At 39.3% G+C, this 20072-nt stretch overlaps 1 long non-coding RNA gene across 1 annotated transcript in view; it reads right to left on the bottom strand.

Annotated features, from left to right (window-relative positions):
• Positions 1-369: 369 nt before the first annotated feature.
• The window catches only part of LOC125630995 (uncharacterized), a 30190-nt gene continuing 10487 nt past the window's right edge, over positions 370-20072 (bottom strand). The window contains exons 2-6 of the long non-coding RNA XR_007354857.2: positions 18619-18679; positions 11827-11916; positions 3876-4035; positions 3087-3193; positions 370-1439 (exon numbers count right to left, since the gene is read on the bottom strand). This is a non-coding gene — a long non-coding RNA (uncharacterized LOC125630995). The remainder of the gene's footprint in view (positions 1440-3086; positions 3194-3875; positions 4036-11826; positions 11917-18618; positions 18680-20072) is intronic.

Genomic DNA, 20072 nt, shown 5'->3' with positions numbered 1-20072 from the left:
AAATCTCAACCCTATATTGTGCCCTTGATATGTCTAAAAAGTAGCCACCAGCATCACTTGTATTTCTGTTAGCAGCTTGAGGGCACAACATGGCCCCTGGTGGATAAGTTAAAATATGAAATAGAGCCTTCTTTTGTAAAGACCAATCTAATAATTATGACTATAACAAACCAGAACTGATGGTATGGGTTTGTATTTATGGGTCTGCAATGTTATTTTAAAACGATATGGTATAGTCAGGAAAGTGATCAGGAAAAGTTTGATAATTATTCCAGAGTGAATTATATCTTTATTACTACTGACACAATCACAGGTTGCTGTATCCTTGTTTAATTTATTTATAAGTATATACACTTTGCCTTCTGAGGGCTGTATTCAAGAACAAAGTGCAGCTTTAACTGACAATTGTAACACTCAACTCTGTGTTCAAATCAGAAATCCCAACATATTGGGTGAAATGTTCTTCACATAGAAAAGATCCCAAGACAGGGACCCATCTCACAAGAGGATCTACCACAGTGATTAGACATGATACAGTTCAAGTCAACCCTGCACCCTAGTATACTGTGGCTGTGTAGTTCATTGTGCATGTGACATGTTCAGAGATGCTTATGAACTAATATCACCATGCTCATGAGATGTAAATAAAGATTAAATCACCTGGCCTACTCAATGGCAACATACTATAGTTTGAGGTACTTCGGTACATTTAAATGGTATTAGCCTACCTGGAGACATACAGTCTGTGAGCCATTTATCTTTATGTGAAGATAATGTTTTCCCATATGATCAGTGTCTGAATTAGATGGTGTAGAATTTAGAAGAAGCCACCTACCTGCTAAATAAGCTCTCTTTTTGTCACATTCTTCCAAATTAAACAATACCATGAGTGTGGCATGAGTAAAGACAATAGAGAAAAAAGTAGTAAAATGTGCTATTCCAGGGGTTCATAAAATTAAAGAATTCAAAACATTCAATTACTGTATTGACATATAGTGTGTGTTTATGTACTTTTGTTTAAATGGAAATTTAATCATTCAATTCATATTTCCTTTTCTCTTTCCCTAAGTCTTTGTGATGGGCTGTGAAAAAGAAAGCAATAGTTAAAGTTCTGGATTGAGGTACTTAACCCCTGATCCTGTTCCTCTTCCCATCACTTTTGCTGGACTGCTGCTGTACCCATCCTGTTTAAAATACAGATTGCTCGCAGCACCATATTCAGAAAAATATCACATTTCAGATATTTCAATCATAACATATTTCATTTCATCTGTCCCAATGACTCCTGCACTTGGAGCAGTTTAAATATTCCAGTAACTTAGACAGAGCTGGGGTCTGAGCATAAAGGTGGAAGACAGGAACTCTTCAATTCTAGTCCTGGTTCTGAAGCTGAGTACTTCTGTGCATTTCAGCAAGGTATTGCATCTCTCTGCTTCAATCTGTCAAATCAGGATAACAATCTTTACTTCATTTGTTGAAGTATTGTTATAACTTGAACATAAATATTATTAGGGAATGTTTTGGCCTTGTTTTCAGGCCCGCTTTCAAAAGAGCTGATTCACAAAAGATCACAACCCTGGTCAACTGTTTGCTTTAGGTTTAATGTGATTACAACTAATAGTTTAGATTATGTGGGTCAAAGGAGACTCAGAAATCTGACCAGCCATCTGTTTCATTGTTTCTTTGAGTTTCCCAGTCTGTCTGTAGCCAATTGATGTCCCTTGCTTATATTTAGATTGTTTTTTTCTGTGTTCGTACAGCACCCAACACAATGTGGTCCTGGTCCAGGTCTGGGAATCATAATCACCAAACAAATAATGAAAATAGTTAGATGAACTGCAAACAATTCTAGTAACTTAGATCAATCCTCTACAATAAATAGTGTTGGTGACAAAAAAGCTTTCCCCAACAGGGCAAAGAATATTGATGATCTTGAGTAGATACAGTTCTTATCTCTAATGCTGTGTCTACAGTACACCCTGATTTCAAACAGTTCAGCTGCTGCACATGTGGTACTCAATGTACTCTAAGACACTTATCAGAAGAGAAGCCTCAGAGTGTACAAGATTGAATAGAATCATATATATGTAGGGCTGGAAGGGACCAAGAGAGGTTATCTGGTTCATCCTTCCAGACTGAGGCAGGACCAAGTATACCTAGACCATCCCTGACAGGTGTTTGTACAGCCTGTTCTTCAAAACCTCCAGTGATGGGGACTCCACAACCTCCCTTAGCTATCTATTCCAGAATTTTCCCTAATAACTAACCTAAATTTCCCTTGCAGCAGATTAAGCTGACTAATTCTTGTTCTATCTTCAGTGGACATGGAGAATCATAGATCACCATCCTCTTTATAACAGCCCTTAACATATTTGAAGACTGTTAAAAGGTTCCCATCTTAGTCTTCTTTTCTCAAGCTTAACATGATCAGGATTTCCTCATAAGTCAGGTTTTCTAACCTTTCATTTTTGTTCTTCTCCTCTGAACTGTCTCCAGTTTGTTCACGTCTGTCTTAAAGTGTTACACCCAAAACTGGACACAGAGGCCTCACCAGCACCAAGTTAAGTGGAACAATAACCTCCCATGTCTTATATACAACACTTCCACTAATACATCCCAGAATTATATTAGTCTTTTTTGTCACTGTATCACACTGTTTGCTTATGTTCACTTTGTGATCCACTACAACCCCCAGATTTTTTTCTAAAGTTCTATTGTCTAGCCAGTTATTCCTCATTTTGTAGTTGTACATTTGATTTTTCCTTGCTATGTGTACTACTTTGAACTTGTCTTTACTGTATTTCATCATGTTGAAATTCTCCAATTTATCAAGGTTATTTTGAATTCTAATCCTGTCCTCCAAAGTGCTTGCAACCCCTCCCAGTCGGTCATCTGCAAATTTTATAAACATAGTCTTCACTCCATCATCCAAGCCATTAATGGAAATATTGAATAGTACTGGACTCAGGTCAGACCACTGCGGGACCCCACTAGCTACAGACCTCCCAGTCTGACACCTAACCTTTTGTAATTACCTTTGATAATTACCCTTTGGGGGAAAAAATATGAGCCAGTTGTGAACTCACCTTATAGTAATTTCATCTAGACCACATTTTCCTAATTTGCTTGTAGAATGTCAAAAGCCTTACTAAAATCAGCATACTGCTTCCCCCTATCCACTGTGCCAGTAACTCTGTCAAAGAAGGAAATCACATTAGTTTAGCATGATTTGTTCTTGATAAATCTATGTTGGCTATTATCACCCTATTACCTTCTAGAAGCTGACAAACTGATAGGGTGGTGCCAGGGGCCACTCACTATCAAGCTGCAGACACACTGCCAGATAGGATATTCCTTTTCCTTCACATGGAAGTAAAAGAGACTTCAGAAATCATGTGTGGCAGTACAGTAGGTCATAAATGTCTAAAGGAAGGATACCGAGGGTGGAAGGTTGCTGCAAGACTATGAGTAGTAACAAGGAAGGAAAAGGAAGCTGGGAACCTCAGAAAAGTTTATAGGAGGCCAAAGAGAGTGGATTAATATGAATAGCTGAATTCTTAGTAATACATTGGGCATGCAATTTGATACATATTTTTTGGTACCTATTTGTACTTCATCCTTAACACTGATGGCACTTCACCTATGATCTTGTACATATAACACATTAAGCATGATTAAATATCCCCTGGTTTGTGGCCTAGTGTATCTTTATTGCTTAATTTCATTAGTGCAATTTGACAGGAAAATGCATTGAACCTTTTCCTTCATTTCTGTTGTTTTACTGCCAGAGACAGAAATTTGCTTTGTAAATTAAGGCATTGCTGCATGGACTTCCTCCTTTCCATTTTAAAAAGTGAACAGTATAGATTACTAACCTTGATCACAATTTGGATTGCAAGAATCCTAGTTCTCTTTAGTCTGCTTCCAATCTTCTGCCTCCAAGGCCAACCACGTTGCTTCTCAATTTATGAGACTTCTTACATGTTTCCTTCTTTGATAGTACAACATCCCTGAGTCAATCCAATCTGCTTTTTTCTTTAAAGATATAATGTTAGGACTAAATTCCTTTGCTGAGGTAATAATGAAGCAACAACAGTGGCAAAAGACATGTGCTTTCAGACAAGTGTTACGTTAACTTTCTCACACCTCTCTACTAGTGTATCACACCCTACTAGCATTAGTCACACTGTTCTAGTCAAGGGCCTTATCTCCAAAAAGGTTGCCAATCATAATAATTTAGGGGATAGCTTTAGTGGTGATGTGCAGGAACATGCCTCAGGATCAAAAAATGGGTTTCAGAGGAACAGCCGTGTTAGTCTGTATTCGCAAAAAGAAAAGGAGTACTTGTGGCACCTTAGAGACTAACCAATTTATTTGAGCATGAAGTGAGCTGTAGCTCACGAAAGCTCATGCTCAAATAAATTGGTTAGTCTCTAAGGTGCCACAAGTACTCCTTTTCTTTTTGAGGATCAAAAAACTAATTTTTACTGATAACCCAAGACATGGACTCAAGTCTCGATGGAGGAAAGTATACCAATACACTCAGCCACCTAGCCACCCAATTAAAATATTCTGACCCTAAATACATCATAGAAAGCTATTATGCAAACATCAAGGGAGTGTTTTCAATGGTAAGAAAAAAATAAACAGAAAACAAACCCTGACTCAGCCACCTCCTCCTAACTACGGCAGCTTGCATCCCATGACCCCTAGAGGGTATTTTAATAACATTATCATTTGATTCCCATTTCAGACACTTTGCATTTTTATGTATGTTAAAGAATTCAGCAAGTCATTCAGCTGGCTTGGATGACAGGAGAACTTCCCTTGGAGCACAGGTGTATAAGCAAACAAATCCTTTCCATGCTTGGAAATGGATCTTTCACTGAGGCTAAATAATCAGGAGAATACTTAACCAGTGGGAGAATATGAATGATATCACATCATCTAAAAGGTACAGGGGAGCAGATGAAAATAATTCCCTTACACGTGCTACAGAGTGAGCTGGGAGATAGTCTCAACTGGAAGGATTCTCATATTGTCTCCTTCTTCCTCCCTGCCCATAACAACCTGGCATTATTAAAACAGGGAAAGCATTACAGAAAATTAGCTATTCAAAGCCTAAGATGAGCTCAGATTCTAAAAGTCTTCTACATGGGGGGGGACGAGCAAGTGCGACAAGCCAGCCCTGGATTAAAACAAGAGATAATCAAATTTCACTGAGGCAGACTGTGAAACAAATCATTGTCATGGTCTTCAAAGGCTAAGCAATGCCTGCAAAGGCTGTAGAGAAGCAGCGTTTTCCACTGAGGTAACATTACGAAAAATTAAAAATGCAGACAATAGACAACTTAAGGAGGAAAGCCTTTTGTGAAAGGGCACAGTTAGAGATCAGAGACAAAAACACTCTTACACTCCTAGTGCTACAGAGCAAAGTCAGGATATATGCTCCTTTGCCTGAATTGCCACAAAAACTATGAAATGATAAAATTCCATAATCAGCTATTAAATTATTGCCCATCTCAAAGAGACCCATATTTATATTCTAGGCTGTCAAAACTTGAAGGAATTTGGAGTTCCTGTGAATAGGGGTTAATAACATCATTTGATTTAAATGGGTCAGAATGTTTAGCAACTACACCAACTGAACCTGCTGCTCTCTCTAGTGTTTCTCTGCCTCTTATACAGTACAGCTCAGAAAAAAATCCCATGGAAGGTGAACATTTTGAAACATCAGTCATTTTGAACCCTTAATGCCAACCCTTCAGCCAACTGTCAGGGCTATAAAATTGTAACTGGATGTAATATGGCTATTTTGCTTTCCTTACAAATATTGAGATTGTTTAGTTTATACTGCACAAATAACTTAATAGGTTCCTTCAGCTTATGTGTTTTTGAGGCTCCCTATGACCTGTTCTGTTGTCTTTTCTATATACTATATGTCCCTACTATGTGAACAGTCAAATGAGCCATCCCTGTTCCTTCTAGCTAAGACTATCATTAGGATTTTGTGGTGATATATTTAAGATGTCCCAAGCTTTAATCAACATTCCATTTTTAATCCCTTCAACTAAATACCCCAAGCATTAAACACTGTTTCAAACCGTCATGTTCTAGCCACTAAACTGCTTGAATGTTGAATTACAGTATTTACTTTTCCAAATGCAACCAAATTGCATTTTATGGTGACAATAGCTAACATTTAATCTTTTTTTAAAAGGCTGTTCCCAGCCATTCCTATCAAAAGTTTTGCTTCTGAAAATGCTTGTAAAAGATTGCAAAGCACAGATTAACCTAATAGCACCCTCAACAAAATACAGATTTTATTTTATCAATATGAAGTATTTTCCACTTTTTTTATGTTAAGAGATGCAAGCAAATGTTTTAAAGTACATTTTTGCTAAGCAACATTTGAAGGTGTAAATATAAATTTTCTTTAAGCCCCATTGTATATTAATGTAAATTCTACTGCATTTGAAAAAAACTTCAGCTTTATTTTGTACTGGTATTCAGAATCATCTCTTTTTGACCAATATTATATAAAGTTCCTCTGGGAAGATAATGTGTATGATTGCAGCCTTGCCTTGTTAAAATCTGTGGCTTTTTATGCAGTCATGTTTTCATCCATGAATTATGCATGAAAGAGTATCTCATTACATTTCATTTTCTTTACAGCAGCATCCCCTCTTCTCACTATACTCACATTCCCATCAGCAGAGCTCCACTCACCCTGCAACTTGGCTCCATCTTGATGCCTTCATAGCATTTTAGACAAAATGGGCGTGTTTAACTTGTCACCCTAAGCCTGGTATAAATTATTCACCAGAGCTTTGCACAGATTTGTGAGATAACCTGTCTGAACTCAGAAACTCCACAGGTCTTTGTGTGTGTACATATATATACACACACACACACACACGTATTTGACAGGGACATTGATGGCTATTTCCCTGGAGTAGCACCAAGAAGAAGGATTTAAAGATATATACCCCTTTCCAAAATTCATCTTTATTGTAAATTACTCTATGATTTCAGACAGATATTTACTTGCACTTTTAGCACACAAGGTAGGTGGCGAAGCTATGGTATTTATGATGATTCAAAGGTCAAATCAGCAAAGAATCTTTAAAAAGTATTCTGATGTTTTTTAGTTTATAAGAAGGCACCAGAAAAAGCCTCCAAGGGCATATACCATACATATATAAAAGACAACTAGGTCTGCATTCCTGTAACTGAATCCATGCAGGTGGCTCCTTATGCTCACACATAGTGCAGTAGAGGGCTTCCCTGCTTTGAGCTGCTTGCAAGAGCAGAGCCTAGATGTCTTTTGTGGACCATGTATGTTTTCATTACTTTGTATGCTGCACACAGTGCTAGATGCATTAGAAATCCAGATTAAATAAAGGAACTAAATTGCCCAAGAGGTGGGTTTGTTTGGGGTTTCTTTTTTAGGAAAAAAAGCTAGCTCCAACACAACTAACCTTATCTCCCCAAAGAAAAATTGAGTCCCCAAACCCATAGCAACTCCACAGACATGTACATTTTTCCTAGAGCTAAGCGCACGCATAAATTGATAGGCCTTATTACCGGTGATGCAAACATATTTTTAAAAAATGGAGGACAAAGAGAAACTAACCTGAAGGGTGGGAAGGGCAAAGAAATTTGCAATAGAAGATGCAGTTTCCTTAATTTTAAAATATTTTAAGACACGTGAAAACAAATGTTTGCTGCACTAACAATCAGTCTCTGATAAGCAATCTCTACAGTAGGCATTCAAGTGTTGTTAGCCTATACAAGCAATGTGCAGTTTAACCACAGACCCCCAAACACATCTTCTCCACAGCAGACCAGCAAGCCCCTCCCCGCTGACCTGCCTCTTCTGCGCTGTCTGTTCAGATGATGCAGAAAGGCCAGGTCTTGCTGCAGGCCTGCAGTAAGCTTCCTTGCCCACAGCTGGAAGAAGTCCTGGAATCCTGCAGAGCTGGCTTGCAACTCTTTCAACAGTTGCTGTTCCTGCTGGGCTCAGCTCCCTGGCCCCCTGCTGGCCAGATGCTGCAACTTCATGGGATCAAAGCAAGAGAAGCACCTGCTCCTGCAGTAGCAGCAGCCATCCAAAAGGAGGGGGGAGGGGGAAGAGGGATAACGGGCCTTCCCCCTCCCTTGCGGCCCCACATAGGTGCTAGGCACAAATAGTCTTTCCACTCTCCTGAGAAAGGGTTTCTCCAGGTTAGCCTCTCCAACATGGGCGAGCAGGGTGCCCTGGGCTGCCCACCCCATGTGCAATATGCAGGCCAGTGGAATGCACCCAATGCAAATGGGAGGCTTTGCCTGGGCTTTCCCCACACTCCAGGACACCTAGTGCAGCGTGGCAGTGTGCAGATAGCTGTACTTTCCCCTACCTGATTGTGCTTTAAAGACCCCATACTGCCCATTATGAATAGTAGTATATTTTATTCTCTGCATCCTACTAAAACTATTGCATTGAGAGGTGCTTCTGTTACAGTCAGGGCACATAAAATTCCACAAGAGGGCTGAATCAGAGCCAACTAGTGCTCCATTAAGGGTTATTTTTTTACTTTAAAGGTGTATAACTGTCCTGATGGAAAGTGGACTGAGCTGACAGCCAAATTCCAAAACCAAACAGAACTGAAATCAATATTTCTGGAAGACAGAGAGGTGCATCCATCTAAACACCGTGGCCAAATCCTGTTTGCCTCTCTTGTGAGTAGTCTCACTAGTCAATTGTCTACTTATGTGAGTAATACACAAAGGATTTGGAGAAACATTTAGTGGGCTGTCTGAAAATATTACCTAGTTCTGTTTCTAATTAATGACCTTTCATGATCACTATAGGTTATGCCAATTGTGAGCTATACAGTCATCAATAACTTGTGAAAATGATGGAGTCTCCCGTCGAGTTCGACAGATGAGCTACAGTCACTTATTGCAGGTCCTGAAATGAGACCAAAGACCAATTTCAGACCTGCAGACCCATCCGCAAGTGCCAGAGGTAAAAACAAGTGTAGATGGATATGTGCTGCTTTTAGTTTTACTCCTCACATGTCTGTCCTTGATTGCAGCAATTCACAAGCTCTCAAAATCTTTCAGTCTGAGGTGGCAAAGCTGCTGCCATCAGATCTTGTCATGGGCTAAGAGCTCCAGGTGCTGAGGTCAACATTGTAAGATTGGAGGTTGGCCTTGCGTGTGTCTTTGTAACTTTTTTTGGTCTGACCCTAAAATGAGTTCCAGTCTGCAATTCTGTGTAAAACACGGCCTTAAGGATTTTACAGTCAGACATACAGGCCACATGGCCGCAGAATCTCAGCTGTGCTCTCACTATAAAAGCTTCAATGCCTGTGATGTTACAGCACTCCAGGACTTTGGTGTTTGGAACAACCCATCGTAGACATCATAGGTGGAACTGGTCCAAGCGTTTTATGTGGCATTGATAAGTAGTCCACATATTGTAGATGCAAAGGACTGTGGTAATGATGGTGCAGTAAACATCAATTTTTGTTTGCAGTCAGATGCCGTGTTCATTCCGGAGACTATACTGAAGGCATCACTTTCCAAAGGCATCACTGGCTGCACCAATGCATTTCATCATCGATCACTGTATCTCATAGAATGACACTACCTAGGTAGCAAAATGTGTCAACGACCTTGAGTGGTACACTGTTGATGGACACAACTGGAGTCGTTGCCGTACTTCCTGGTTGAGGCTGGACCATGATCTCAGTCTTCTTTAGGCCGATCATAAAGCTAAAACGTTTTGCTGCATGTGCAAAGCAGTCAGTGAGCAACTGAATGTCCCTGAGAAAAGGGGCCAATAAAGCACAATCATCAGCAAACAGTAATTTGCAAATAAAAGTCTTCATATCTTCTCTCTGCACACAGGCAATGTAGATACAAGAGACCTCCATCCATATGCTACAGCATATAAATGCCACAATCAATATCTCTGAATGCATCTATTAGCACAGCTGTAAACATGATGCTAAATAATGTCAGAGCGAGAACAGAGCCTTGTTTTATTCCATGGGTGACAACAAAGGGAACTGAGAAACAGCCTTGGTCAAGGACACAAACCTGTATTCCTACATGAAAAGGTTTAATAATGTTGACAAACTTATTGAGGCAGCCGAATTTGTGGAGGACTGTCCACAGACTATCTTGATTTAGAGAGTCAAAGGCCATAGTAAGATTAACAAAATCTACATAAAAAAAGAAAAGGAGTACTTGTGGCACCTTAGAGACTAACCAATTTATTTGAGCATAAGCTTTTGTGAACTACAGCTCACTTCATCGGATGAGCTGTAGCTCACGAAAGCTTATGCTCAAATAAATTGGTTAGTCTCTAAGGTACCACAAGTACTCCTTTTCTTTTCACGAATACAGACTAACACGGCTGTTACTCTGAAAAAAGTTTACATATTGGTCTTATATCTGCTCACAACATTTCTCATGAATTTGTCAAAGTGCAAAAGTCATATCTGAAGTACCATTGCCAGAATGAATGCCACATAGTGCTTGAATGCCAGTCTTCGCTGCAGTTCATAAATTAGCCAGTTTAGCCTGATTTGGGCAAGTATATTGTGAAAATACATATAAATATATACAAGTATATAAATACACACAAAACCACAGCCATTTAAAACCAGAAATAGAAACAAAAGTTGTGATATTTCATGTATAAACCAAATACACTTCAGCAGGTAAAGAGTTATGACAGACAGATATAAAGTGCATTAGGAGCTTGACATAAAGAGGTCACATTAATCTCCATTTCTCTTTCATTGCACTATTTTAGACTTATTTAGTACAGCATGGTTTTATTTTTTCATGTGTGACAACAATACACAGAGCTCTGGCAACATCTTGCATGTGTTCTGTGGCAGAAGGCCTAGAAGAAGTTTATAGCAGACACTGCTGTTTGTAATGCAAGGCACCAGATACATTCTTCTTTTTAGTTTGTATTTTTTTAAAAGCATCTTTTTTAAACAACCTGCCCCGCATTTCCTAATTAATTTTTCATATTTTTATGTATGCATTCATTTCAGTTCAGGACTGTTTGAAGAAGGCTTCAGGCCCCTGTAGAGTCAAATTCAAGAGTTGTTTTTTTGCAGACCAGTAGTTTCAACTGCAGGTGGTTTTGACTGTGGTGACCAAATTGTTTCAAACACAATCAGTAACTAAGTGGATTTGAAGATTTTTCAAAAATTGGTTTTCTATTACAAACAAAACAAGAAACCTTCTTCCCATCTGAAAGTTTTCATTTAATTACAGAAAAACAACCATTTTTGGTTTCACAGTCCTCATTAAATGCTATGTTCCCATCATAATACATAGGAGATTTGTCTGGTTAATTCCCTTTGCTCTAACTAGTGCTGGGGCCTGTTGGAAGCCTAGGATTCAGAAAGAGCAATGAAGAGAAAAGCTAACCTATCTCAAAGAAAAAATCCCTGGCATTTTGAGATTGCCAGTACACCAATAATTAATTAATTAATAATCCCTTCCCTAGGGTAAAAGGACATTATATAAGGACATGATATATATACACATGATATATATGTTTGTGGGACACCTAGAGGAGCTAAGATCAAGTCCAACCAGAACCAGCAAAGTCATGCTGTTTTCTTCCATGCCAATAAACTAAAGACCAGCCAATCAGGACCAACTCAGCCACATCTGGGCCAGCTGTGTCCCCTCAACCCAATCTCTGTGACACACACAAGGGCAGGCAATAGCTTCAGAAACGTCAGCATCAAGCGTGAGGCCTAAAAGACCCAATACAAAGGAAAAATGTGCATTTTAGATCATTCTCACCAACTGCATTGGGAGCCATTTCAGTTGATCAAGCAGCTGGAAGCAAGATGAGGTCTTTCTTTCTGGAGCAATATCTAGTATCCAATACAACTGAAATAAATAGCAGAAAAAACACAACTAGAATGGAGAGAGTGTTGAAAAGTGAAGTCCCTGGAGAGACAGAAGACAGATAGGCATTCTGAGATTCAATGAGAAATCTTCACTGTTTCCCTGCAGGGTGATTTCAAAGAACACAGAAAAAAAACAGCAGTTTTTAGCTGGTAATGTTTTGTACATTGTTTTGTGTTGCCAAACACAAATTCCATCTGAGACACTTTGAATATTTCATGGTATTGAGTCCTCCCTGTGTCTGACTGTCACCCTAAGTCTAAACAGTCAGATGAGGTCTTGCTCAAGTTCCTTGTAAGGTAAACTTGACTGCTGCATTGTACAAGACAACTTATAGACTCTTTCACACACACAAAATGCTTCACAGCCAGTACATGCAAATACTGATGAAGTATTTAGGTTATAATGTATCCTACAGATAGTAGCTGTGTGTATGATAGGTCAGGAGTGAAAACTACAAAGGGACTTCAACAGTCCAATTACAAGTCAGATCCTATTTTGTCTACAAATGTGCTTTTCCGTTCCTTATGTGTGATCTGGGAGTCTTTCTAATTTTGCTCATGATGTTAATATCATTATGAACAGGTTGTTTGTGTGCAGCAGATAAATCATCATTTAAATTCTCTGTAGTTAAGATGCAATATTTACTTAATTATCCTTTTAAAATGTTTTTCTTGTTCATTCCCGTTACCCCAAAAAACAGACAGAGGTGTTGAATAAAACTGAGCCGGCTAGCGAGATATCATTGTTTCCAAAACTGTTTCTGAATCTAAATTTCAAGGATAAGTTGTTTGTTAAATAAAAATACTATTGTATGATATATAGCTATCTATATAGATTAGATATAGATATATTCCATTCCAGTTGTTTTACCATTATTTTAAATTTAACATTTTTCATCTTTTCACTTCCTCGTTTGGGGCTGTTATAGTTAGTCACATATTGAACTAAGGCCTTCTTCATTCACCAGGCTAGTTTTATGACTCTGTCAAATGTATGAAAAATCTGCAGTGTGCTAATCCAGTAGCATTGATACTCTCACACCACAACCTTCATCCATCTCAGAAGAGTCCTAAGCCTATTGGTCCTGATTCTCATTTACACTAAAGTTTCGTTTGCTGCAAGCTGGGGTGTGAATACATTGTGCACTACTAGCCTGCCATGGACTATCTGGCCACATGGACCCTGCTGACACACATTAATAGTTTGCTAATGTACTTTGATCTAGTCCTCTTTGAAATAGGACTAACCAAAGTGCATTTACCGACTGTTAACACACGTCAGCAGGGTTCACATGGACATTTAGTCCAAGGCAGGCTAGTTCAGCATAATTTACACCGAGCTTGCAGTGACCTAACTGGTCATGTGGACTAGCCCTCCATGACACTGCTTTGGCTGTATAAAGAAACTTTAGTATAAATTAGAATCAGGCTAGAATGAGTCTAATTCTTTGGGATTTGATAATCCAAGTGATTCTTCAAGGCCAGAAGTTGATCGGATCTGGACAAATGGTGAAAGCATTGACTCACCTGGAGCCGTATGTTGTCAAATATTAATCACTGTTAAGGACTGTCAGTCACACTGTATGGCATGTCTCACAACCATGAGTGCCAACCTCAGGGCAGACTGTCATGAAGCAGGTCAGAGACCCCAACCTGGTTTTATGCTCTATAATTAGATTTCACCAATACAGTAACAAGTGTGAATTCCTAAAGCACTGTAACAGTCTTGCCACGGAGTCACTGACAGTCCCCTTGGGCATTCCAGTCTATCTTGCAATCCAAGTGGACTTTGTGATAGTTGGAGTAACCTAAATATTTTGAGATCCTTGGCGTATAGCAACCCAGTCCAAGAGACCAGTCACTTACCCTAGGTGCATTTGTACCTTAGATCTGACCCCAAAGACAACGCTTGTAGCCAATCAGATAATAAACTATCTAAGGCTTTATTAACTAAGAAAAGAAAGGAGAGCATTATTACAAGGTTAAAGCAGGCAAACATACAGACACAAATGAGTTATAGTGTATAGTTTCAAAAGGTGACAGAGCTGTAGTAATCTGAATACCTTTTAGGGCTAACCCAGGTTGACCCTGGGAATCTCTACTTCTGTTTCATAGCTCTGGCCTTGTGAAAGTCCAAACAGCAATAGTTATTTTTATTTCCTCCTTCCAGAATTCAAGCTGATGGGACGAGCCTTTTTGCAGGTAGCATCTTTTGGATGTTAGGGGCAATTAACAAAGTCTTTGTATTGTGATGTCCCACAATGGCCCATTTAGTTTTGATAGGCCTTCTTGATGGGCAGGAGATGATCCCTCCTGACTAGGTTCACAGTTTCAGAGCAAACATTTTTAGTTATAAAGCAAAAACTTAAATATTACCTTATAACATGTGATAAAGATAAGTGAGATTAATACATTTAGCAACTCACAAACATTTCATAAATTCTAAATACTAAACACATTGTTATACATCCAATACACATTTTAATCATTGTTGTGGGGCAAGGACACCATGTCTCCTTTTGGGAGGGGGAGAGTTGGTATATTCCCAAGGCTAAGTCTGTTCAACCACCCTTTGACTCAGGGTACTGTGGCCTAAGGGCAAAAGTCAATATGGCTGCCCTCTCCCTGAGGGCTGTGTGGCCCAATGACCAGGGTCAAATGGGGCTGCCCTGTATCTCAAGGCTGTGTGGCCCACTGGCCAGAGTCAATGTGACTGCCCTCTTCAGCAAGGCAGTGTGTCCTAGTGGCCAGTGAGGCTATGGGCCACCACCTGGGGGTGAGTAGCAGCCAGGGTAGCAGGACCTGGGGCCTCCCTGCTCCACCAGCTCCCAGACCAGGACCCTGGCAATGGCAAGTATGCCCTCCACTGTGTCACCAGGGATCCAACTGAAACAAACTGACACCACCCAGCACAATGGCTAGTCCCCCTGGGCTACCTCCTACCCTATCCTGGTACAGTGGTCCAAGCATCTGCAGGGTCTCTGGGCTTCTCAGCCTATGCAGCTCTCGGCAGCTCCGACAATCATTGGGTGTCCGCAAATGCTTGGGTGTTCACCTGGGTCTCGGTGCCTCTGGCTTCTGCCACCTGAGGCCTCTGCCATTTCTGGGCTGGAGCCACCAGCAGCATGCATCCTCCCTCCTCAGTGGCCAGCCCCAAATGAGCTGGGCTGCTCCATTTTATACCTGGTCTCCAGCCGGAGCATGCCCAACAGGGCCAAGGGGCGTGGCCTCCTCAGCCCAAAGGGTGGAGTTAACCCCTGCTGTATCAGTGCAGGGCAAACTCGCCCCATCACAATCATACTAACACAGAGGTGAAATAGACTGGATTGCAGCAATGAATTTGTCAGTGCTCAGCTGGGGCCTAAAGTTTTGGCAAGAGCTGGCACCTGGTCTGCCAACATCATATTTTCAACAGGAAAAAGCAGGGGTGGGGGGCTGGAATGTGAGGGTATGCGCACCCTTTCTTTAACTCTGTAGAGGGAGCCATGCAGAGGTTGGGAATGTTCTAAGAAGAAATTCTATATTGAAGCAGAGAGAGACCGAGTAGCTTTTGGAATAATAGAATTTCCCTTATTTTTAATACAGTTTCTCTTTCAGTGTTAGGAGAAAGTGACATTTTCTGTGAGTCTTTACCATTGTCACATGATAACAGTCTTTCTGGATTTTTGGTGGTTTCATTAAACTTTTTCTTCCATAAAGAACTTGCTTGTTGCCTTTTCAGGTGTCTCTGCATGACCCTGAATGGAAGGCAAGATCGATTTGTCTTCCTAGTTCTGCCTTTTTTCTGTTGTAATGCCACTGCACATTCAGAGTTCTTCCAAAGCTGTTTTATTTTGTTCTTTGTCTGTCTGCCACTAGATCATCACTTGCAGTCTTGGTCGCTGCATGTTTTAAACACTTTTTTTTATTTTTCTCTTTTGTAAATCCATCAGTTTTTTTCTTGCCTTCAAGTTCTTTTTCAAACGATTCTTTTTCAGTCTGCAACTGCTTAAAGTCTTGATTCTTCTTTGTTGCAGCCTCTTCACATTGTCTTCCAATTTCTCCTTCGCAGCATAACTAGTTTTGCATTCTCCTATCATGCCACACATTCCATGTAGTGCTGATGGGATAATTTGAGAGAGTTTCTCTCTCTTCCATTTCTGCTTTTGTGGTGTACTGCAGTTTTGACAAGCCATAAGATATCTTCCAAGGCAGATATGATTAGCTTCCTCTGAGTTTGTAACATTATTTCCTGTAGTCAATGCTTAATCAATCTGGGGTTCTTGAATCTTGTCTGTGCATCATTCCCGTCCATTGCAGATGGATTCCCTCCTTCCCGCTTGCTGGGTTTGAATTCTGTCATCTGGGACAGACATCGTGCCCTGATTTTTATTTTTTTCCTTTCTTTATATATGGCACTCCTTTAAGAAAGACTTTGCAAGCTTAGAATGCTACAGGGGGAAGATAGAACTGATTACCCTTTCTACAAGAGTTTTGAGACGCATACTTACTTTGTAAGACTTAGCCTGCTTAGACTTCAGATGGGAGTACCTTTAGCATATATTCAAATTGTACTTGATTTTCCTTTGCTAAGGCATGTCACTTGGCCACTTCCATGAAACAATGGAAGTTTAAATGTCTATCCACCATATGCTCTGGCTCACTAAGAGTTCTTCTTGGAGCTTGGTCAGTGAACAATGCCGCACAATTTGCATTTTGGTTTTATGCTCCAAAACAGGAAATTAAGAATGAATGCTAGCATCTCTAATCTGGAATAGAAATTGGTCAATGTCTCATCTGGCTCTTGTTCTGTTTTCATGAAGAAATAAAGTTTCATATCCCACATTCTTTTTTCAGAGAAAAAGGTAAGTCAGAAATAACACTGAGAGTTTTCTCAAGGGGATCTTCAGCTCTCCCAGGCGTTGTGTTGGTCAGTGACTTGAATGTCATTTTGTTTCTGTATCACTTTTGCCATAGCAATGCTGCTCTAGGTATGTCATGCAGATTTCTAATATGCTAATGAAAAGGGGTGGAATAGTACATAGATGGTTTTTGACTGAAAATTAGCCCCAGAATCACTCTGTTTCAAAATATATAGGTAATGACTTTGTCAACTATCATTGCTCAGATAACCGCTTATTATTTGGTGCTCAGACTATTTTGGTTTGATCCTGAAGAGAGGGGACTTTCCTTTTCAAATGACACTTGTGGTGCAACCCAGTTTGTTGTGATGAATTATATTAAGAAGAACGCACTAATTGAATGTACTGTGACATTAGAAAATCTCAGACATTATTGGGTCACAAAATCTCCAAAACCACAGTAGACAAGAAAGAAAACATGTTACAAACCTTGCATAAGACAAATGAACATTAAAAGTATCATTCTCCCAGGGATTCTAGTAATTGAATACATTTAATATTTTCAGAGGCAGTTAAAGCTGATACCTGCTGTTTTATAGACTGACGTGGTTTGAAGCTATCTAACTCTTTTGAGTAAGCTGAAAAAGCAAAACGTCTAATTAAAACCAAAGCTGTAAAGGCATTTAGTCAAATTGTTTAAAATCTTCTTTTTCTAACATGTAAAACTGGCTGGTTGTTTTTTGTTTTGTTTTTTTGTTGGGTTTTTTTTTTTGGCACAGATAGTTTATCAAAGCTAACAAGTACAATACTGGAAGCCCAACAATACTTGAATGTTTGAATAAACAAAGACTATGTGGATCTTAACAGTTTGAAAAACCTAGATTATCCTCCAAAGAGAAACAGTTATATCTGATCTACGGGTACAAGATTTAGGCCTCAGGCTCAGATAGAGCCTTATGCTGGAAATGTGCCAAACATTAATAAATCCAGCAATCTTATCATTCTTTTCTGAAAAAATATATTATTTTTTCACTTTCTAGTATACAAGTCCAGTACCTCTAAGAAGCCAATAAACATAATACAGAAAAACAGTAATAATGATATATTGGAATCCTCCATTTGATCTGTAACACTGGAAATAAGTGACATTTTTCTTGAGTTCTGTCATTGTTTGCTTGATACAGATGCTTAATTTATTATTATTGCTTTATTATATTAACGTCCTCAGTATAAATGGTACTGTACAGTAGGTAAAGTGTGCAAGACAAATAGCAGATTCCTCTTCCAAGGAGTTTATCATTTAAGGGTCCTTATTCAGTACTCCTTACTGAGGAATAGATCACACTGGCTTCAGAAAGGATTTTGCCCAAGGAGGGAGTAAAAAAGGAGAGCTGAATAGGACTCTACAAAGGCACAGCAGGTTCAGCTGGTGCAATTCCATGCAGACAAAGCATTGTACAATACAATTTAGACTGTTAAGACACTATAATATATATCATTATGAAAACCATTTTACATCCATTTTACAAATAATTTATAATATGAAAGGAGTAATCCTCCCTCCAAGTTTTGCTTCGTTTTTTGACACTTTTGCAAACTATTGTTGAGAGTGACAGTGTTATCTTAGCTCAGAGATACCATGACAAAACTTAAAATTCTGTTGAAGAAGCAAACACATGAAAAAAATCGACTTCCCTTTTGAGGAACTTAAGTGATATTTTCTCTAATTGTGTTGACATTGACAGAGAAATTATTATGTGACCAAATATACAAGGAAAATGTTTTTATCATTTCCTGTCAAGCTACAAGATTTTCCCTTCATGGATATCAAAATTCCTTACCCACACTGATGAATGAAGATTTACAACATCTCCATGAGGATGGGCATTAGTTCCTTGTTAACTAAGGAGAAACACAGAGAGGTGAAGTTACTTACTAAAGCTGGGAATATACCCCTGATACCCTGATTGCTGGGCTTGTATTTTAACAAGACCAGATGTGAAGGGTGGTCTTGTAAAGGAATATGTTAAAATACATGTAAGCTCATCTAATGTCTTTGTTAAATGTATAGGACTTTGGAGTCTATGTGATACACAGTCACAGTTCCAATACTAAGTCTACTACCATAAGGAGTCACGGCATGTAAAAAAGAGCATGTATGTCTGAGTATGGTGGTGAGAGGAGGCTTGATGGCCATGCCCGCTTGCAGCCCAAGAACCAGCAGCAAGTGGGTAGTGGAATTCTTAAAATTCCTAGACCAAGTGAGTTTCTCGTCCTCAGAGGTGTCTCCATAAATACAAAAACGTGGACATAAGCCTGCACTCCCTTCACTCACATAGTGTTTGGCTGATGGCTAATGAGGATCTTTACATTACTGTAATTCTTCATGTTGTAAGGGACTCTATTAAATATGAAAAACAAATTAAGTGTTCCAATGAGAAAAAGATCAGAAAGCTTCTGATCTTATATGTTACTGCCATAAACCTTATTCTGACCTTCTACGTGCATGAGACAATCTTGGTATAAGAATTACTGTGTAGGATATCGTAATGCAATACATCCCATATAACTGTGGAGTATCAATGAAATTAATCAGAACATAGCTGCAGAAAATAAATTTAGAGTCTGTGCTTGACTTCAGATTCCTCAGACTAATGTGGTAAATAATATCATGGAGTTAATGGGGGAATTGAGAACCATCTGAAGAAAGAGAGCACAGAATGGATTCATGTCACCATGGAGAGGAGTGCTGCAACAGTCCACTGGATTATGTCAAGAGGTCTGTGACAGAAATTCTGGCACCTCATAAAAAAAGAGTCGCTGTTGGGGATATTTACTGCATCTCGGCTGACCTATTATAGTTATATATGGAATTGTCAATGGTACATTAGTCATTAGACTTGAATATATCTTCTCAATCCTAAAGCTACACTATGCAAACAAGCATAATTTACACAAATGTACCACAGGAAACTGCATCTCCCCCATTTTCTGTATAAACAGTGTGTGAAACTGAGGAAAACGAGCCAAAGACTTTATGCATTTTTCGATCAGATGGCCCTCCGTCTTCCCACATAAGAGTCAGATGTTTTGCATAACCACAAAATAATTGTCACTGCTATGATGCCTCTTGGTGGAATTCTGGAAGGAAACCTCACTTAAAACATTTGTTTGTCCTTAGTGGTTTATTTGCTAAATATATCTTCTATAGTTAAAAAAAACCTGAAATTCACAGAAGCCTCTGCTTTCTAAAACAGTGCACTAAATCTTTCACCTATAGTTAACGGTGATTTTT

The sequence above is a fragment of the Caretta caretta genome, chromosome 2, assembly GCF_965140235.1.
Source record: "Caretta caretta isolate rCarCar2 chromosome 2, rCarCar1.hap1, whole genome shotgun sequence".
NCBI lineage: Eukaryota > Metazoa > Chordata > Testudines > Cheloniidae > Caretta > Caretta caretta.
Note: the sequence above shows the minus strand (reverse complement) of the source record. Positions and strands in the feature narration are given on the sequence as shown.